The sequence below is a fragment of the Diadema antillarum genome, unplaced genomic scaffold (assembly GCF_040938485.1).
Source record: "Diadema antillarum isolate AM-2024a unplaced genomic scaffold, OU_Dant_1.0 scf00000036, whole genome shotgun sequence".
NCBI lineage: Eukaryota > Metazoa > Echinodermata > Echinoidea > Diadematoida > Diadematidae > Diadema > Diadema antillarum.
This window is the reverse complement of record NW_027270925.1, coordinates 1,824,785-1,842,200: the sequence shown is the minus strand read 5'-3', so window position 1 is coordinate 1,842,200 and position 17,416 is coordinate 1,824,785. Positions and strand designations below refer to the sequence as shown.

Genomic DNA, 17,416 nt, shown 5'->3' with positions numbered 1-17,416 from the left:
TCTACTTATTCAAATCTACAAATGCATTTGTCTTATCACCCAGAACTTTTATTAATCGTCATTTTTCTTTATCACCCTGACTCTCAAAATTAAGTATGAAATTGAATTTATATCTAACTATCCATTTTCACTTGATCCCCTCATTCACTTAAACAACTAGGACCTACTGTAAAAGTGGAAATTTTTGCGGTGTTGAAATTTTGCGCGCATTTCGCGCAACCAGAAACTAGCGCGAAAATAAAAGCACGCGAATATTTTTGCTTGCCATATGCTCCTGTGCGTGATGTCTTGATTCCGCGGAATTAAAAACACGCGAAACTCTTCTTACCCGGCGAAGCGCGAAAAATTAGTCGCGCGAAAATATCCACTTTTACAGTATAGGCCTAGTATTTAGTTATCCACATAATAATCAATATTATGATCAATCTGGCCGGTAATTTATCTTAAATCCTGTCATTAATCTCTTCACTTTTGTCTTTTCCTATATCTGCCATCTCCCTACACATCCTTCATGAGAACAACCACTGTGCCATTAATGCTTTAATTTTAATATCATGGCACTTGAAAAGCTCTGGCAATGTATCGTGGGTAATAGCAGAGACAGCTATGGGAGCAGGAATAACTTGTTGAGTCATAACAATGGCACTCAAAAGCCAGGAATCTCTGCAATGGATGTCTGGGACAGAGACGCCTGGAAGTACTCCCATGAATAGTCCGAGGGCTCCGCAACAAATGACATAATATACTCGCCTTGTTCAGAGACTCTTACAGCCGAGTGCCAGGAAGTTTGAAGTTAATTGGATCAGAAAGGGAAAGCGGTGAATCCTTAATCACTCGGAAGCCATTGCTAATACAGCTCGCCTTGCCAGATGCAACATGGGGGCAGAGCCTTGCTCTAATAGCTCCGGATGAAGCTCTAGCGATTACTGCAGAAGTGAGCCTGACAATGTATTATGAAAACGCCAAAGCTTCCAATTTTTTTTTCTTTGTGGCTAGAGAAAGTGCCTTCCTCCTATGGGCTGCACAAGTGCCATGCAGGAAAAAGCATCATCGAGAGAAGCACGGAGTAAAGTATCTGTGCCATCAAGTTTGGAAGTTGGGAGAAAAATTGGAGGAAACAGGCAGTAGTGCAGGCAAAGGTGTGTGTCCTTTGGATGCAAAACTGAGACTGCCCAAAACTGGTCTCATCTGGTCTTTAACCCATTGACTACAAGAACCTTGTAAGCCCCATATAAAGTCAACACAGATTTTAGAATCTCTGTTAGAATTGCAATGGTTACCGGTTTTGAAAAATACTTGAGGCTATCATTTTGAAATCTACTTTGACTGCAATCTCACACTATGATGTGAGGGGTTGGGGGAAATCAAACGAAACCTGACAATAATCTGCGCAATGCACAAAACCATTCAAGAAAAATTCGATATAACTTGTCCTATATTTTCATTAAAGTAATATTTTTAAAGTGATTATATGCTTGATTTAGTGTCACCTTCTACTATTTATCTACCATAGAGATAAGCTAATATTCTTCAAGCTTTTGAGATAAGAGAATGACAGAACTCACTATAAAACCAGAAACATTCACAGTATGAAACTTTCCTGAATTTGAGCCAACAGCCCTGTAGCGGCATGTAACTTTGTAACCTAGCAACTGGCATTCAATGCATTTTGCAGACAAAAACTTTCGGGTGCACTTTACTTGTATGAATCTTGACTTCTTGTGAAACACACAAAAGTTTCATCCACACACACACACACACACAAAAAATTCTCTTCAGAAATGCAAAGGGCAGCCACTACCTGCAGCACTACATTTAGTATTTAATATTTGGCAGTTTGCCCAAGAGTTCACTGCCGAAGAGAAAAGCGTTGTATGAGCTGAGGAGCATTCCAGAGGCTTGCAACGATAATAGCAATGTGAGAATAAAACATGTGCCATGCCTGAGGGGAGATATGCGGAGGTTGAAATCTCCACTGTTGACCGTGTATACGCCGACCTTGAATCCGTCAGCCACTTTGAATTTTGTAATCCACTTTAATCTGACATGAAATATGGCAATCGGTGCAAGAACGCTGGACATGTATAATGGATGGCAAATCTCGTTACACGAACACATACAGATCTCCCACACTGAGCAGTCAGAATAGTCAGGTATCAAACTCACACGCATTCTCTGTCAGTTGACAGAACTACAAAAGTGAGAACACTACCTTGTGAAATTTTTTAGGAAGAATCTAGCAAGAATAACTGTTGATTTTCTTAAAGCTCAAACTTAGTAACTTATTCACAAGGCATTAATACAACACTGAGCTCACAATCTTAGAATATGAAACTAACATCTTTCATTCCCTGACAACTGAAAAACACATCAACTGCATTAATGCAAAGGATATTTGTGACAAATGTAACATTCTCAGTCTCACTGCTGGACATTCTATGCTATGACTTTGTTACAGCCACAATTTGATACTAATTGCTTTTCTAGATAGTACCGGAAATTTCCTGTAGACATCAAACCTTCACAGATATTCAGAGGTCCTAGAAATATTGTATTTGTTCACGGAATATTAGAGTTAGGATGCAAACTATCACTGAAAACAAATATGTTTATATTCATAATAATAATAAATCAAATACCTAAAATTGTTGAATTCATTAGGCCTATAATTATCAAGCTTGTGTAGTTGAGCAATACTGTATCTTTGTTGTTTTCTATACGACAGCATAATGTGTAGTATGGGATTCAATCGAGCAGCAATAGGTAAACAAAAGTTATGACAACTTGCAGAAACCATGCACTCTGAACAATAAAGGCTTATTTTGTTAGCTTGTGGCAGACCAAAATAGTGATGGTAACTCAAATACTTTTCATTAACAAAGATTTTTTTTTTTGTCCTTTAGACTAGTAAATGTTGGTCTTTGGTACTTTTTTTTAATACCCCAATTATTTCTAGTGAGGACGTCATATAACTCAGGTTACATGGCACTTTCTCTCACACCCTTAAAATGTAAAATGGAAACACCACAATATTTTGGAGTACCATTCTCAGAATGACACTGTGGTGTTAATGAAATGCATTTACCAATGTATAGACACTCTGCATAAATATCAAGATGATAAAATCTGTGCCTGAAGAAACTAGATGGTGGTTTTGCTGCCTTGAAAGCATCTGCCTTGTAACTATTATTCTACTGCAACCATGTATAGATTCAAACTGTTGAAAATTCTTTGAAAATCAGATATTGCATGCATTGGAAAACCACTGGGAATGTAAATGCATTATGGATGATTCAATAGTGTTCAGACTACAGTCACTAATGGACAATAGGCTTCACACTATCCATAGTGGCTGGACAAGCACACGCTCTTGCATTAGTCGACAAACATCGCGGTAAATTATCTTTCATTTGCGAATCCTTGAGGGGGTTTTCAGTGCAAACAAGAATTGATTGTGGCATCCAGTTGACCTCATTCAGAAAGCGTATACTCCTCTGATCATTCAAACATATAAGAATGCAACATTCACAGGAGAAAAATCAATTACGGGCAAGAATTCAGAGTTGCAACATATTCACAGAGTACCGTATGTCCTTTCTTCAAGTCTGCAAACCTTGTGCAGAAGAACTGAATCCTGAGGCAAGATTTGTGATGGTGTGGGGCTAGATGGAGAAGGAGGTCATGATGAAAAACAAAGAAAGAAACAAACAAACAAACAAACAAACAAAACTTCTACCCACATTAAAGGTAAGTTACCTTTCTTCTATGCTAACAGATAATCCCAGTTACCATACCTGTTTGTCCACAGTAATCACCTAATCTTTGTTGTACCCTAGTGTTTGGGTCATTTGTGTCATCGCAATTTTGGTACGTAAAAATCAAGAGAGTGGATGCACTGAATAGATAGAGCTGTCACTCCGTTTAGATTTAATATCAAATTGGGCCCACTTCTCTCATTGTCGAGAGGCCTCCCCCAGTGGGTGAGCATCTAATTGGTATCTAGAAGCACCCTACTTAAGGGGTTTATTGGGTCTCCAGAAAAAAAGGGGCTTTACATCTGAAGAGATTCCATTAAAAACAGCTCATCCCACAGGCAAAAGACTCTTTAATTCACATACACACAATTTAGAAAATTAGCACTCTCTCTCCCCATGTCTCTTTCTTCATACCCTCAGCCTCTCTCATACACTCACTCTCTTGTGGATCCCCAACACTTTTTCTGTTCTTGACAATAGTTACATTCACACACTGTTTGTAATCTTCTAAGCTTTAAGCTTCGATGATTACTATGTACAAATGTTGCTTGCTTGTACTTTAAAAACGGTGACACACGTCTACAAGACACCTACATTTAATTTTAGAGATTTAATTTTGGAGTGACCAGTCCTGCTCAACACAGAACTGGAAGACACAAGATATTCATGGAGTGCAAGCAACAGACCCGAGAATGTGCAACAATACAAAAGTGTACAACACACACTGGAGGTTGACCCAGAAGGGGGGGGGGGGGGGGGGGGGGGAATAGGGTTCATGGACAAGTCACATAAACATTCAAGTACATTGATCATAGTTTTCACACAACGTTAAACTGCGCGTGGGGACCCCCCCCCCCCTGCTTGTGGAGAAATCGTAAACCCAAAGATGTCTTCTGGTTCTAATCATCTACTTATCCTTAAAGCTTCGAGCACATCTACATGGAGCTATGAAAACTACCAAGCTAATCATTGAAGATTAAAACTTCATGCTAATCTTCATATTCAGAAACTTCGTGTGAATGTAACTACTATTATGAAGGCTTTACTGTTAAAGTCAATTTATCCTCAGTCAGAGATGTGCTAAACACCATTCTAATCTGTTCACTCTCTTCACGTCCAAAGGCTACTAAACAGATTGAGGCAATCTACGTCATAAAGATCTGTTTTATTTCCATTCTACAAACATTTACAGGGTGAAGAAAACAAAATTAAATCTGTGACATCTGAGCAAACAATTTAAACATAACGACCTTTTGACTGTCATTTAAGTCATACGACCTAGATATCGATGAGTACCTTGAAAGAGCTGTTCAAGCCTGATTTCACACTCTCAAAAAAACTTGCTGTAATTGCGCTTCAAAACATGCGTCATGCCACTCAAGTTGTAATGGTGGAGAGCCCTTTTCAGTTCTATCTACATCACAGATCTCTTCTTCCGTGGGATCCGTGAAGAGAACTTGGTTTGTTTTTCCTTCATGGACCCATGTATCTAATTTGTAAATCTGGCCCACATCACATTTCTCTCACACACACACACACACAAATTTCTGGTAACAACTAAAGGAAAAGAAAAAAAAAAAATTTCCATTTCTTTCGTGCTTCTAACAATGTTCCGCGTTTCTGAGGAAAAGAGTGTCTTTAAAGGACAAGGTCACCTTCATAAACATAAGGATTGAGAGAATGCAACAATGTTAGTAGAACACATCAGTGAAAGTTTGAGGAAAATTGGACAATCGACGCAGAAGTTATGAATTTTTGAAATTTTTGTGTTGGAACCGCTGGATGAGGAGACTACTACAGCTTGTGAGTCATATGCGTACAACAGTATAAAGAAAATTCAACATATTTTCACTTTTTTCACATAATAAAAGAGCACTTGACTTGGCTCTTTCTAGAGGCAGGGGGAATAATATTACCCATAACATTTGTCGGTAACGAGTCGGGGGAATGTGAACTTTTTTCATAAGATGAAATTTTGTGAAATTCTCTTTATATTTTCCTTATATTGTTGTACGCATGTGACATCTAAGTTATTCACACACTGCAGTAGTCTTCTCATCCAGCGGTTATCGCACAAAAACTTCAAAAATTCATAACTTTTGAACGGACTGTCCGATTTTCCTCAAACTTTCAATGATGTGTTCTACTAATATTGCTCCATTCTCTCAATCCTTATGTTTATGAAGATGAACTTGTCCTTTAATTGCTTGAGAACCAATGCAATATGTCTAGTCATCATTTATTAAAGCAGACATTAAGTTCACCCTATTCCCTCATTTTTCACACATGATAAATGAGGGCATCCACCTCTAAAAGTTCAAAAGGAGAGTTTTGTTTTTGTTCTTGTTTTCCTGCACTGGCCCTGGTCTCGGATAATTTTATTCTTATGACATGTTAGATGAGTGTGAAGAGAAAGAAACTGCACCTCTATACAACGCTTTTGTTCTGGCCTGTTCCATGCTCATTTTCCTCTCAAAATCACCTTTTGTCCAACTCCTACACTAGAAGACCTATTATCATTTCCATGATTTACTCTTGATTAATACATGCAGCCATAACCATCATAATTTTATTTGAACAATACTGCTTTGGCATTTTTTAGGACTAAAATTTGTCCTTAACAACAGCACGGGTTTAGCAATAAAGCCACAAAATTTAACTTGTTTTGCAAACTAAACAAATGGGTGTGATAGTGTGAAAATAACAGCAAGGCTGCCTGAACGCAAATGAGAGAGAGAGAGAGAGAGAAAAAAAAAAAACCTTCCAATTTTAGGACTCGCTGCATCTTTTGTTTCACAAATAGCATGTCACACACCTGAAGCCACAGTCTAGTGTTTCGGTGAAGCATGGCGTAGTTTGACGGCACTTTGAACAAAGACCAGGAGGGAAGAAGAGGAAACTCTCAGGGACAAGCGGAATACTTCAAAGTCTTCTCACTTCCACCACAGGTATTGTCATGCTGCTTGTTCCCTTCTCAAGATTGATACAGCTGGCAGTTTAAAAGAATGTTCGACTCTTCCTCTTCTTTTTGTTTTTAATCTTTACAAGCTCTCAGCTTCACTTTGACACATGTTTTTTGTTTCTGCTTTACACTGTCTTTGTTTACTTTCTATTTGGACTTTAGAATGTCATTCATTGTTTGCAATGATAAGGAATCAGGTTATGAACAAGCAGACATATATCTTCTAACTATTAATGCGTACCTGACACTGCGTACAATGAGAATACTGAGAAGGTTTTACACCTGTGCAGTTCAGTTGTCACGACAGTCATTGATTGAAGTGATATTGATCAATAAACTGATAAGACTTCTAGAACAGCTGGCATGTTACAACCACTGTCATACCTATCATTGGTAATCATGGTGGGTTCATATGTTTACATGGCCAATTATCTCCTTTTCTCTCTGTTTTTTTTCCCTTTCTTGCATGGATTGGAAAGGATTTTTTTTTGTAACCCATTGAGGATGGTTTGATTTCGCTACACGCATTTCCCACAGAAGCTTGCCCGAGTATACTTGGGACTCGTCCTCAACAGGTTAATATGGACGACATGTATATAAATACAATTTTCTCATAGCATACAAAGGTTGTCAGATCTTAGTGAGATTTGGAAACATGTCTGAATGATGCAATACAAAAATACATCATATATTTAAATAAAGGGAATGAGCACTTGAGACCCACAAACTAAGACCAAACAGAATGTTGTCAGAGATCAATGAATGATGTCACAATGAGAAGAATGAGATATGGTAACTTCCTATAGACAGGGCATCATTCCTTCTACAGACTACAACTGTACGGCTTGATTCCCCGGACATAACTGCACGATGTCCCTGTGTGAATATGTTTGTAAAATATTGCAATCCTATATAAACGATAAAAATTTGACTGACATGCCCAATGAATGATATTTCAGTCAAAACATGAATTCAATTCTAGCACTGTAATAAAGGTTTTAAAAGAATTAAAGTTTATGAACTACATGACACTGCACATGTCCTCTAATCCCAATGAATTCACCACTCGGTTGGGTGATGTGCATGTTTAAGTTTGGCCTACTATGTTAACCAGTAATGACATATCCTGTAGGGATACCACAGAGTACTTCATGACAATTCAGCCAAATCCTCCCCAAATTGTCCTCGGGTAATTTGATGAAGAGTAAGCCGAGACTGGAGCATTCCAGCCGCATATCCCTTCACCAGCCTCTCGGCTGAGCCGTGCCGCATCAAGGCAGCGTGTCTCGCATCATCTGAGCAGTTCACTGATCACTCTGGTGGACGAATTTCTGCCTGAATACCCTCGCTCGCTTTACTCCTCACACGAACCCCCGGGTAAGCTGGCATCCCTCCGTTACCTTGGATACCGTCTGCTCTGCATTTGGGAGTGATGCAGAAATAACACGTTTGCCTTCCACCGGATACGGTGTTCAGGGCTTCAAGCGGATCCACAGCATACGCCATCAGGGGCCACGGTACCTTTCTTGGGCAAAACACTTGCCATGGTTGCTGACATAGGAATGCACTTTGCCACAGCAACAAAGTTAAGTTTTCAAACTATGGGAGCTTTTCACATGAAAAAAAAAAATGTTTCCCTGAAGTACAGGATAAAAATGCTGTAGTCCTAACACAAAAGGGCCCTGTTGGTATTGGTAGCTAAAATCCACATTCAAAATGGTCATACCATCATTAGCAAGAGATCCAATTCCCCTTAAACAAGCCTGATTATATTCTCAATTTCTGAAGTTTCCAACAATACTTTCTGAATAGACATTCAATTTGACTGAGCAATGCTATCCTCTGAAGGAAAAATGAGTTTGCAATTCAGATCCAAAGATAATTTCAACAAATTTTCACTGGTATGCCCAAAGAAGACAACACCATATACATGTATTTCATGGGGATTGTGGGAAAATTGGAACAAAGCACAATCTCTTTAAGAAGAGCAATAGACACAGCAAAAAGTGCAAGTGGTTTTGAAACATCAATATTGCAGCAGAATCTTTCACTTGAATGCTGTGCGGACACAGCAAGATCTTATCACATCCCACAGGTAACAACCATCCATGAATGTTCCTCTGACCCAGACAAAGAGAGAGAGAAAAAAATAAAACCATCACACCCTCCTACAGATGTATCAACTACAACTCTTGAGCTCTTTTCATAACATTTTGGGTGACATCAGACATCACACAATGCTGACTTGGAACATTGATGATTGCAACAAAGACTATAGTGTGGGCTACCCTCTAATGATAGACTGCAAATATCCTATGGCAATGTGCCAATCATGGGATGAATTGCAGATGTTCTTCTATTACTTGAGAGTTTGCCGCCCATTTACACAAACTAAAAATGTTTTTCAACAAGAATGACAACTACATCCTGAAAATAAGAGAGAAAGAGAGAGAGAGAAAAAAAGGTAACAGTAAGCCCATTAAATCTTAGCAACACTATATTGGTAATCGATGTTATTGTTTTTTTGGTGAATGTGTTGGATCAATGAAACTGGCCAGCTCAAAAGAAGAAAACTAAAACATGTGGGGGTGTCATACAAAAGTGTCTAACTTTCTTTATTTTTTTTCTTCCTTGCAGGTATCTTAAAGTAAGCTCCTGACAAAATCATGTTGCTCTAGTTTCAAAATCAGGTTGCACTGGCAACCCAAACACACTGTTAGCTGTTACTAGTTACAGCACCCCAGGGTTACATATAGGCCGCGTTCATGCGAATTTCGTTGCCAGAATCACAAACATGAATCATGATTCAAAACGGCGTTTCAAATCACGGTCTCAGCGGAAGAGCGTTCATGCGGGCTTTCGCAATGCTGATTCTGGCTCAGCTCATCATTTGCCATTGCGCAGCGCACTGCGCAGTTTGACCTTGTCTCTGCAACTCGAGCCAGACCTCCTTATTCCAGCTGTACAGGCCTTTACGTTTTTATTTCGGTGAATACTTTCCGATTAGCTGTGGCATTCAGGCTCTGCCCACAGATCGAGGAACAGATCGAGGAATAATCCAAATTCTTCGTCTCTCCAATTGTTTCCCTTGGTAGACACAGCGCTGCAGCTATTACTTTTATCAACTCAATCGGAGAGTAATTACATGTATTATTATGTTAAACAGTTAACGTTAGATACTAGCATAGAATCGGTGTATGGCGTTGATGTAAACAAACAAGTGCAAGTATGGTACCAAAACACACGATTCATAAGACGTACACAAGCGCGCGAACAGAACTAGAAGCTGTGCATGGGATACCCCATGAGACACGCCTGCGCACAGCGCACAATGACGTCATATAATCATGATTGAAATCACGGTTGCGTTCATGCGGTTTCTGCAATCGTGATTCTGGCAGAATCATGATTCAAAACGCCCTTTTTTCCGCGTTTCAGATCGGCGTTTTGAAACGCGTTTAAATGGAAAAATCGCATGAACGCAACGCAACTAAACACGTTTAGCGACTAAACGTGTTTAGAAACGCAATTCTAGTTTCGCATGAACGCAGCCATATTCCCTAGCTTGCTGCCAAAAGTCCAACACTACTAAGGAAAATTGATAAACAGATGAATAAATATCACATTTTCTTTCATTGGTCTCTGCTAGCTGCTATTACCACTTTGATTTGATATGATCCAAGTTTAATGTGGCTGTTGAGCCCTGTTTGTACACTTAATATAACAATTTCATATTGCCAGGTCTGGTTGAGGAGACTAGTAAACTTTACAAAGTCGGAAGACTTTGTGAAAGCGCGACAGGCTTAGTCTGCACCAACTAGACTCAACTGTGAAAAAACAAGTAGGTCCTCCTACAGCATGCACTATGCAGGGTAGGGGAAACATTCCAAGACCCAAGATATTCCCAAACTGGCTGGGTATAATTGGAAGTTTCCACCCTCGGAATAGGCCTTTGATATTCCCTGTAGCTGTTAACTCTGCACAGCATCCTGAGATCCTATTCAATTCTGTGTCTGTAGAGAGCGTGTACAGTTTATTGCAGCAAAGCAGTGGTGAACAAGGTGATGAATATTTCATTCCAGAGCTTGTGAGCACGAGCACCCTCACACACAACAAATATGCATCCATAACTGTGCACTGCAGCCACTTCTGATCAATGTAGACACAGTCCAGTCTTCATGAGCACTCTCTCACAAACAATTTCACAAAGTCTGCTCAGCCCCTACCCCCTCCCCACCCCCCCCCCACAAAAAAATAGGGGGGGGGAGGGGCTTCTAAGTACATTACTGCAGCCACAGAAACAATTCACAGACAAGGGCGCACGATGTACAATTTCATTACACGAAAGGCAACTCCTTGTCTTTTCAATATAAACTTTTGCTGAGTTTATATTCAGTTGTCATTTAGAGGGCATATACACTACAAACAGAGTGACACTCTTTAGTTTCTCTTCTTGATGAACTGGTGTCTGATGACAAAGAAGTATAGAGATGTGAGAGAAGGAAAAATAGGTTCCCAGTGCACAGTGGGTTCCACTCTAGTTTGTTTGCATTGGTTTTTGTCCAGCACTGCACTTGGCTTGCATCCTAGATGGAACCGAGGTACAGCAACTTAGTTTTAAATTGAATTTGAATTGGAAAGGTGTTTTATTGATCAATATCCATCGCAGCCTGCTGGCTGAATTACAGACATTGTTTCTCTAGTTTATAAAACCATCCTGATCATAACAAATAAACTTAACGTGAGCTATCATTACTTCATCAGTTTTTGTTTCATTTGGATTTCTACACTTCTGGCAATAAAAATCTGCCAAGATATGCAAGACTATAACACACGAGAGATACCATACCTCCATAGTTGATTTTCTTGTGTTTAAAAAAAAAAAACACACACACAAAGCTATTGCTAACAGAAGATATATAAAGTGGACTTAAAATATCATAATATGGAAATAAATGAATGTCACACTGAGTAAACTGTGAGGAAAAATATGGGGAATACTACATCATTCATGAGACCAGTGGTGCTCATTCAAAAATGTTCAAAAATATGAATCAATGTGAAGATGGATGGCAATCAATGGAAGTACCTTGCGAGGATACCACCACCAGTTTCAATGCATAGAACTAGACTCAAACAGCAAAACAACACCAAGGCAAGAGACAGTAAATGAGACCATTCGGAAGGTTAAAACACTTCATGTGATTAGCGTGGAGGTGAAATTAGCATGATTAATACGACACTGTACACTTTGCTTACCGTTGCATCCCCATCACTGGCTATCGAGTTGATGAAGTACAGCACACTGACGGAAAGAGCGAAGATCAAAGTAAGGAACCACACGCGCTTTATTCGCGGCAGCATGACTAAACTTCCACAAAATGTTCTCTAGTGGCTTGCACTAGTGCTATAGAATTACTACTCATTTGATAAATAGCAGCAAAGGAGATATTGAAAGTCTTCACGTCGGCACATTATGTTCATTTTCTTTGTCCGCCCCACATCAATGGCTCCGATGCCAGATTATCACGGATTTTACTCCTTACAGATTAGCGAACATCGGTTGTAACAGACGCCGGCGCTCCGGGCGCGGTTGGCAGGAGTGATCCCGAGTGTGTCCACCGCCTTTACTCAACGGCGCAGAGTTCACTACACCGTAGTCTGCTAGAGAGGTTTATCGAAGACCCACTTGACACAAGTTTGAAAAGAAATTGTTTGGCAGAACACGTTTAAATTCGTCTTATAGTGCTCCAAGATATGTTGATAAATCCACTCCCTAAACTGTAAAATATCCAACGAAGCGGTCAGTCAGAGAGCGTATTTCCGATTTCTACGCACGAGCGATAATCCCTGCACTTACTGTCATTGAGTTTGGACAAGGCTCACTGAACTGCTGAGCTGAATGAGGATAGAGCTAGAGATCGAGAGCTCTCGTTCTTCCTACCCTGGCGATGCGTGCTCGCGAATAGGAGTGCATCTTCGTCATACAGCGTACAATGGTAGGCCTACTTCCTGATTGGCAGCGGACCGTCTTTGCCAGTGTGGGTCACTCTGGCCAGGGAGGTGCCGATCATATACGGTTACGAGGTATCTGGGCTGGGCTCTCCTAAATGGACAAAATTTCGTGGAAAATTCTCAGTTTTTTATACATGAACAACGTGCCACGACTGAAAAAAAAAATATAGATGATTCAAAGGAAAATTGCGCAGAAGAAAAGGAGGAAGGAGAAGAAAGAAAAGAGGAAAAGGCAGAAGAGGAGAACAAAGGGTAGGGAAAAAAGAGGAAGAAAAGAGTATACGAAGTATAAGGAGCACGGGAAGATAATTATCAAGAAAAGTGGCTCGCTTATTTTTGTCTATAAATATTGTATCCCAAGACTGTATAAGACATAACATCCGAATCTGTGAAGGGGCATTTTCCACCTAGTGGCTAAATTGGTTATCTGTCTTACGTAATCAGCGAGGGAGGGGCCCTTCTTTCAACAACAAAAAAGATAACCGATTGAAACAGCGTTAATATAGCTCAAGTGGAGGAACTTATGGCATTGTGTTCTAGATTTCATTCTTGATTTGAATTCTATATTCATGATGTGAAATCTGAAAACATGGACTGAGGTGGGTTATCGGTTCAAAGTTAAAATGTCTACTTCAAAATAAGATCTAATGAAATTGACGAAATGATATATATGAAATATAATGCTTTACAAAATCAAGAATGAATAATAAACTTCATTCCCAAGACTTGGTTGCATACATTTTCATTCGGTAGTTCCAATGTTTTTACCACTTGAGTGAGCTGTTATTTCACTATTAAATCCTTTAATCTTTATTCATTTATCAATATTTACTTCATATTTTTGTTTACTTCACAATCATCAATTAAAACAAACAAAGCATTCCGACACAAGTTCTTAAAGTCTCTCGCGACGTATTAGATAACCGCCATCTATTGTTGAATTACACATCGGGAACAATCAGCTTTCAGAAAGAGGTCATAATAATTATATCTGTAAATATAAGTGTACATGTTTTGATATAATATACATACTGCCTATTCACCACCTCCTTCTCTCTGCTTCTCTTTCTCTTTCTCTCTCCCTCTCTCTCTCTCTCCCCCTCTCTCTCTCTCTTTCTCTCATAAACACTCGGGAATATTATACCATGCATTATTACAATGTATCATCAATGTTGTTTTCTGCAGTCGCTGTCCCCCGTCTATAGGCTTTTTTCAGCACTCATGTACTCGTTTTCTTCTAGAACAATGGTTCTGTCGATTTGATTGCATACGAAATGCAAAAAGAAGAAGAAGAAGAAGAAAGAAAAAAAAAACCGACATATGAACCCATTTTCCCTGAATGAGACTGATCAATCGACGCATCTGAATGGACTCTGTACGGAGCAATGTGTGAAATATCACACGAATGTGATTAGGACTATTCATAGGGATATATGAAGAGTTTGTTTGCAAAAACCGATAAGTCCATTTTTGATGATTTTGAAGTACGGTCTCTGTCATAAAGTACAAAATAATACCTTTTAAATGATATATTGGTCACTACATATAAAGGTATATTTTTGAAGTTATGGTCAAAAGAAGCAAAAATTTTCTTATTATTCCCTTTATTTTTATTGACCTTTAATCGCAAATATCTCCATTGGACAGGATATGGACTTATCGGTTTTTGCAAACAAACTCTTCATATCTATCTCTACGGGACTATTTGATATTCAGCGTGAATAATGTGTTGAGCAGGTCGCGGTTGTGTTTCCGAGTTGTTTGCTATTTCGTAAGAATACTCGTACATCTTTGCCAATGCGCGAATGTGGCACTGACCTCAGTCTGATCATGCATGTCTCTGTGAAAAGATTCATAATTAATTGCATGCAGCTTCGATATCTCGTTTCAGCCGCGATGAATAAATTCCTTTAAAGAGAGTGAAGGAGAGTATAGGGTATTCTATTCTAAATGCAAGAGCGCATGACTGATCGACATCTTTCTTTAGATTTGCTTTCCCGCGTGTAAAGCGGTCTAACTTGAGTGCTTTTCTTATAATATGACAGATTCCAGTTTTTCTTATGTATCATCATCGATTCTGATATCCGAAGGAAGTATTGGATGTTATCACATAGCTTCCTGGAATGCTGTCATCATTCGTAAATGAATGTCCGTTTCTTCTGACAATCAAATCTTCTGTTTCAGTATGGTAGATTGTGAATATGCTGAACATTCCCATCATTGAACATAACAAAGGTGTTAACCATCACTCTTTCTTACTTGTTTCAAATAGGGTTTTAAAAAAAACCCCAATATATACAGAAAGACATTAATCTGAATGCAGGATATCAGCATCCCTCACCCAGTGTTGAAACAGAGCTAGCCAAGTATACACACAAAAAAGGGACAACAGATGCATGAAAATGATAACACGGATTGATTTTGCAAAGCAAAGAAATCAAACACCAAATGAATATAAAAAGGTATGAAGTTTATTTTACATTGACACCGATCTATTATACTCTCTCTCTCTCCCACACCCTCTCGAGGCCTCTCCTTCTCTCTTCTCCCCTCTCTCGACGTTTTTCTCATCCCTACTCCTCTCTGTCCCTTCTACCTTTAACATGAAACTTTGGCAAATTAATCTTGAACCGAAGAATGCGAGGAAAGACAAACACAAAAATAAACACAGCAGAAGCAAGCACAAAAACGGCAAGGATGGCAATCGCAAGGTCGATTAACAGCAGACAGCTCATTGCACTAAATCTCAATAGAGGGAGCTGTTGCTCTTTTACCAGTAGACGCGCTGTTCACCTCCAGCAGCAGTGCGATCGCGATGATTCTTGTGTCCGGCGAGCGAATCTTCATGAATCCTGTGGATGTCGTCTGCTTGGGCTCCCGTTTATCATTAATAATCAAGTGTTAATCTTACCAAGTGATGTCTCCTTATGTCTTTCGTCTCACTTTGTATCACAGATGTAACCATTAGATCTGATGTCTAAAATCATATACATGCACAAAATCTGCAGGCAGACTTTACACAACGCACATGTACCATCATTTGCCTTCCGAAGCAGATTCAATCCAGGATGACTCATAAACATTGTATCATCTTTCAATTCTGAACATTAGGCCTATAACATTTTAATATATATATATTTATACACTTTATGCAGTGCCCCTCAGTATTTGTTTAGTTATTTCATTTCAAAGATGAATCAAGATTCATACTACAGGCAGTTCACCTTTCATCATGGGGAGTTTGATATCAGTAAAGTATTTTGTAATAACATGTTAAACTAAAAAACTATAAAAAAAATCTATACCTTCCCTATGTCTAAATTAAAAGAAAACCAGGTCCATTTTTAAAGGTCAATTTGTAGTTGTTCGAGGTTGCAATTCAAATGTTGAGTGTTTTCATTTTGCCTATCTATTAAATCTAGATCTACAAAACTACTCCACTCAGCATAGTTTCTGTAAAAGAGGCATTCAGGTGATGTTTTTCATGAATGTATGATGGAAGAAAAATTCTTGCATAACCCAACATGTAATAACCGTCCCCTAAAATATAAAGTCATTATTTTTATAACATTTAAAGGGATCGTATAGTTTTGGTTGAGACTTAACTTCAGGTTTTTATCATATTTTGGTGAGATAGTGAGAAACCTCTTATGAAATATGAAAAAGCATATAATTCCAAGAGGGATTCAATATTTATTTAATGAAAATTGGTTTTGAAATGACAAAGATATCCAAAACAGAGCAATCCTGATAAAGTGTGGGACCCACCTTTAATTACGATCGTCTTGGTTTACTTTGTTTTTGGATGTTTCAGCTATTCCAAACCCGATTTTTATCAAATAAACTTTGATTTCCTCTTAAAATGGTATGCTCTGTACTATTTCATAAGTGTTTTCTTGGTATCTCGCAAAATAGTTACAGCCCAATTTTCATCTCCACCAATACTGTACCATCCCTTTAAGATTTATGTTCATACTCTTTTGTTTTTGTTTTGTTTTTGCTGGACAACTGGATTTCCATTTGTGTGCATGTGGTCACGTGGAGGGTATGTGATAATCACGTTATACATGTATAATATTTTGGCATTCTGAACAACAAAAAATAGTAGTGGTTATTCTACCATTGCTGCAGTTAAGCTACTTGCTTTTATAGTTGCGAGTGATGTCTTTTAATATGATAGTTATACAAATAAAGAATGTATATGAGTGCAATGGACAGAATATTTCATGAGGTGAAAGATTAAATTATCGATCCATTCAATTCGGCTGCGCCTCATTGAATGGATCTATAATTTCATCTTTCATCGAAAGAAATATTCTTTCCATTTCACGAATGGAAAACATTTATTATTTGTTTTATATATTAAACACCAAGAATAGATCCTTGACATTTGATGTTGTATAAATTTAGAAACAAGAGAGAATGCACGGGATCCATAATCCATGATCGAGGGAGTGCTCACTGCAAGCTTTACGCTAGCGCACTGTCGCACACACACATGCTCTCGGCATGCATGCAATGGAGCAAATCGTATGGATCCAAGATTACACGGTAAATGGAGCCACAATTGCACGGATGATGACGTCATAGTAAAATGGGATGAATGATCAATGTCAAACGACCAATCAGATGACGAGGATCTATTTAGGCGTTATAAAACACTAATATGATGTGCATTCGGTAC

At 38.7% G+C, this 17,416-nt stretch overlaps 1 pseudogene; it reads right to left on the bottom strand.

The window, feature by feature from the left end:
* Positions 1-12,637, bottom strand: part of LOC139708185 (polypeptide N-acetylgalactosaminyltransferase 2-like) — a 132,911-nt pseudogene extending 120,274 nt beyond the window's left edge.
* Positions 12,638-17,416: the final 4,779 nt, after the last annotated feature.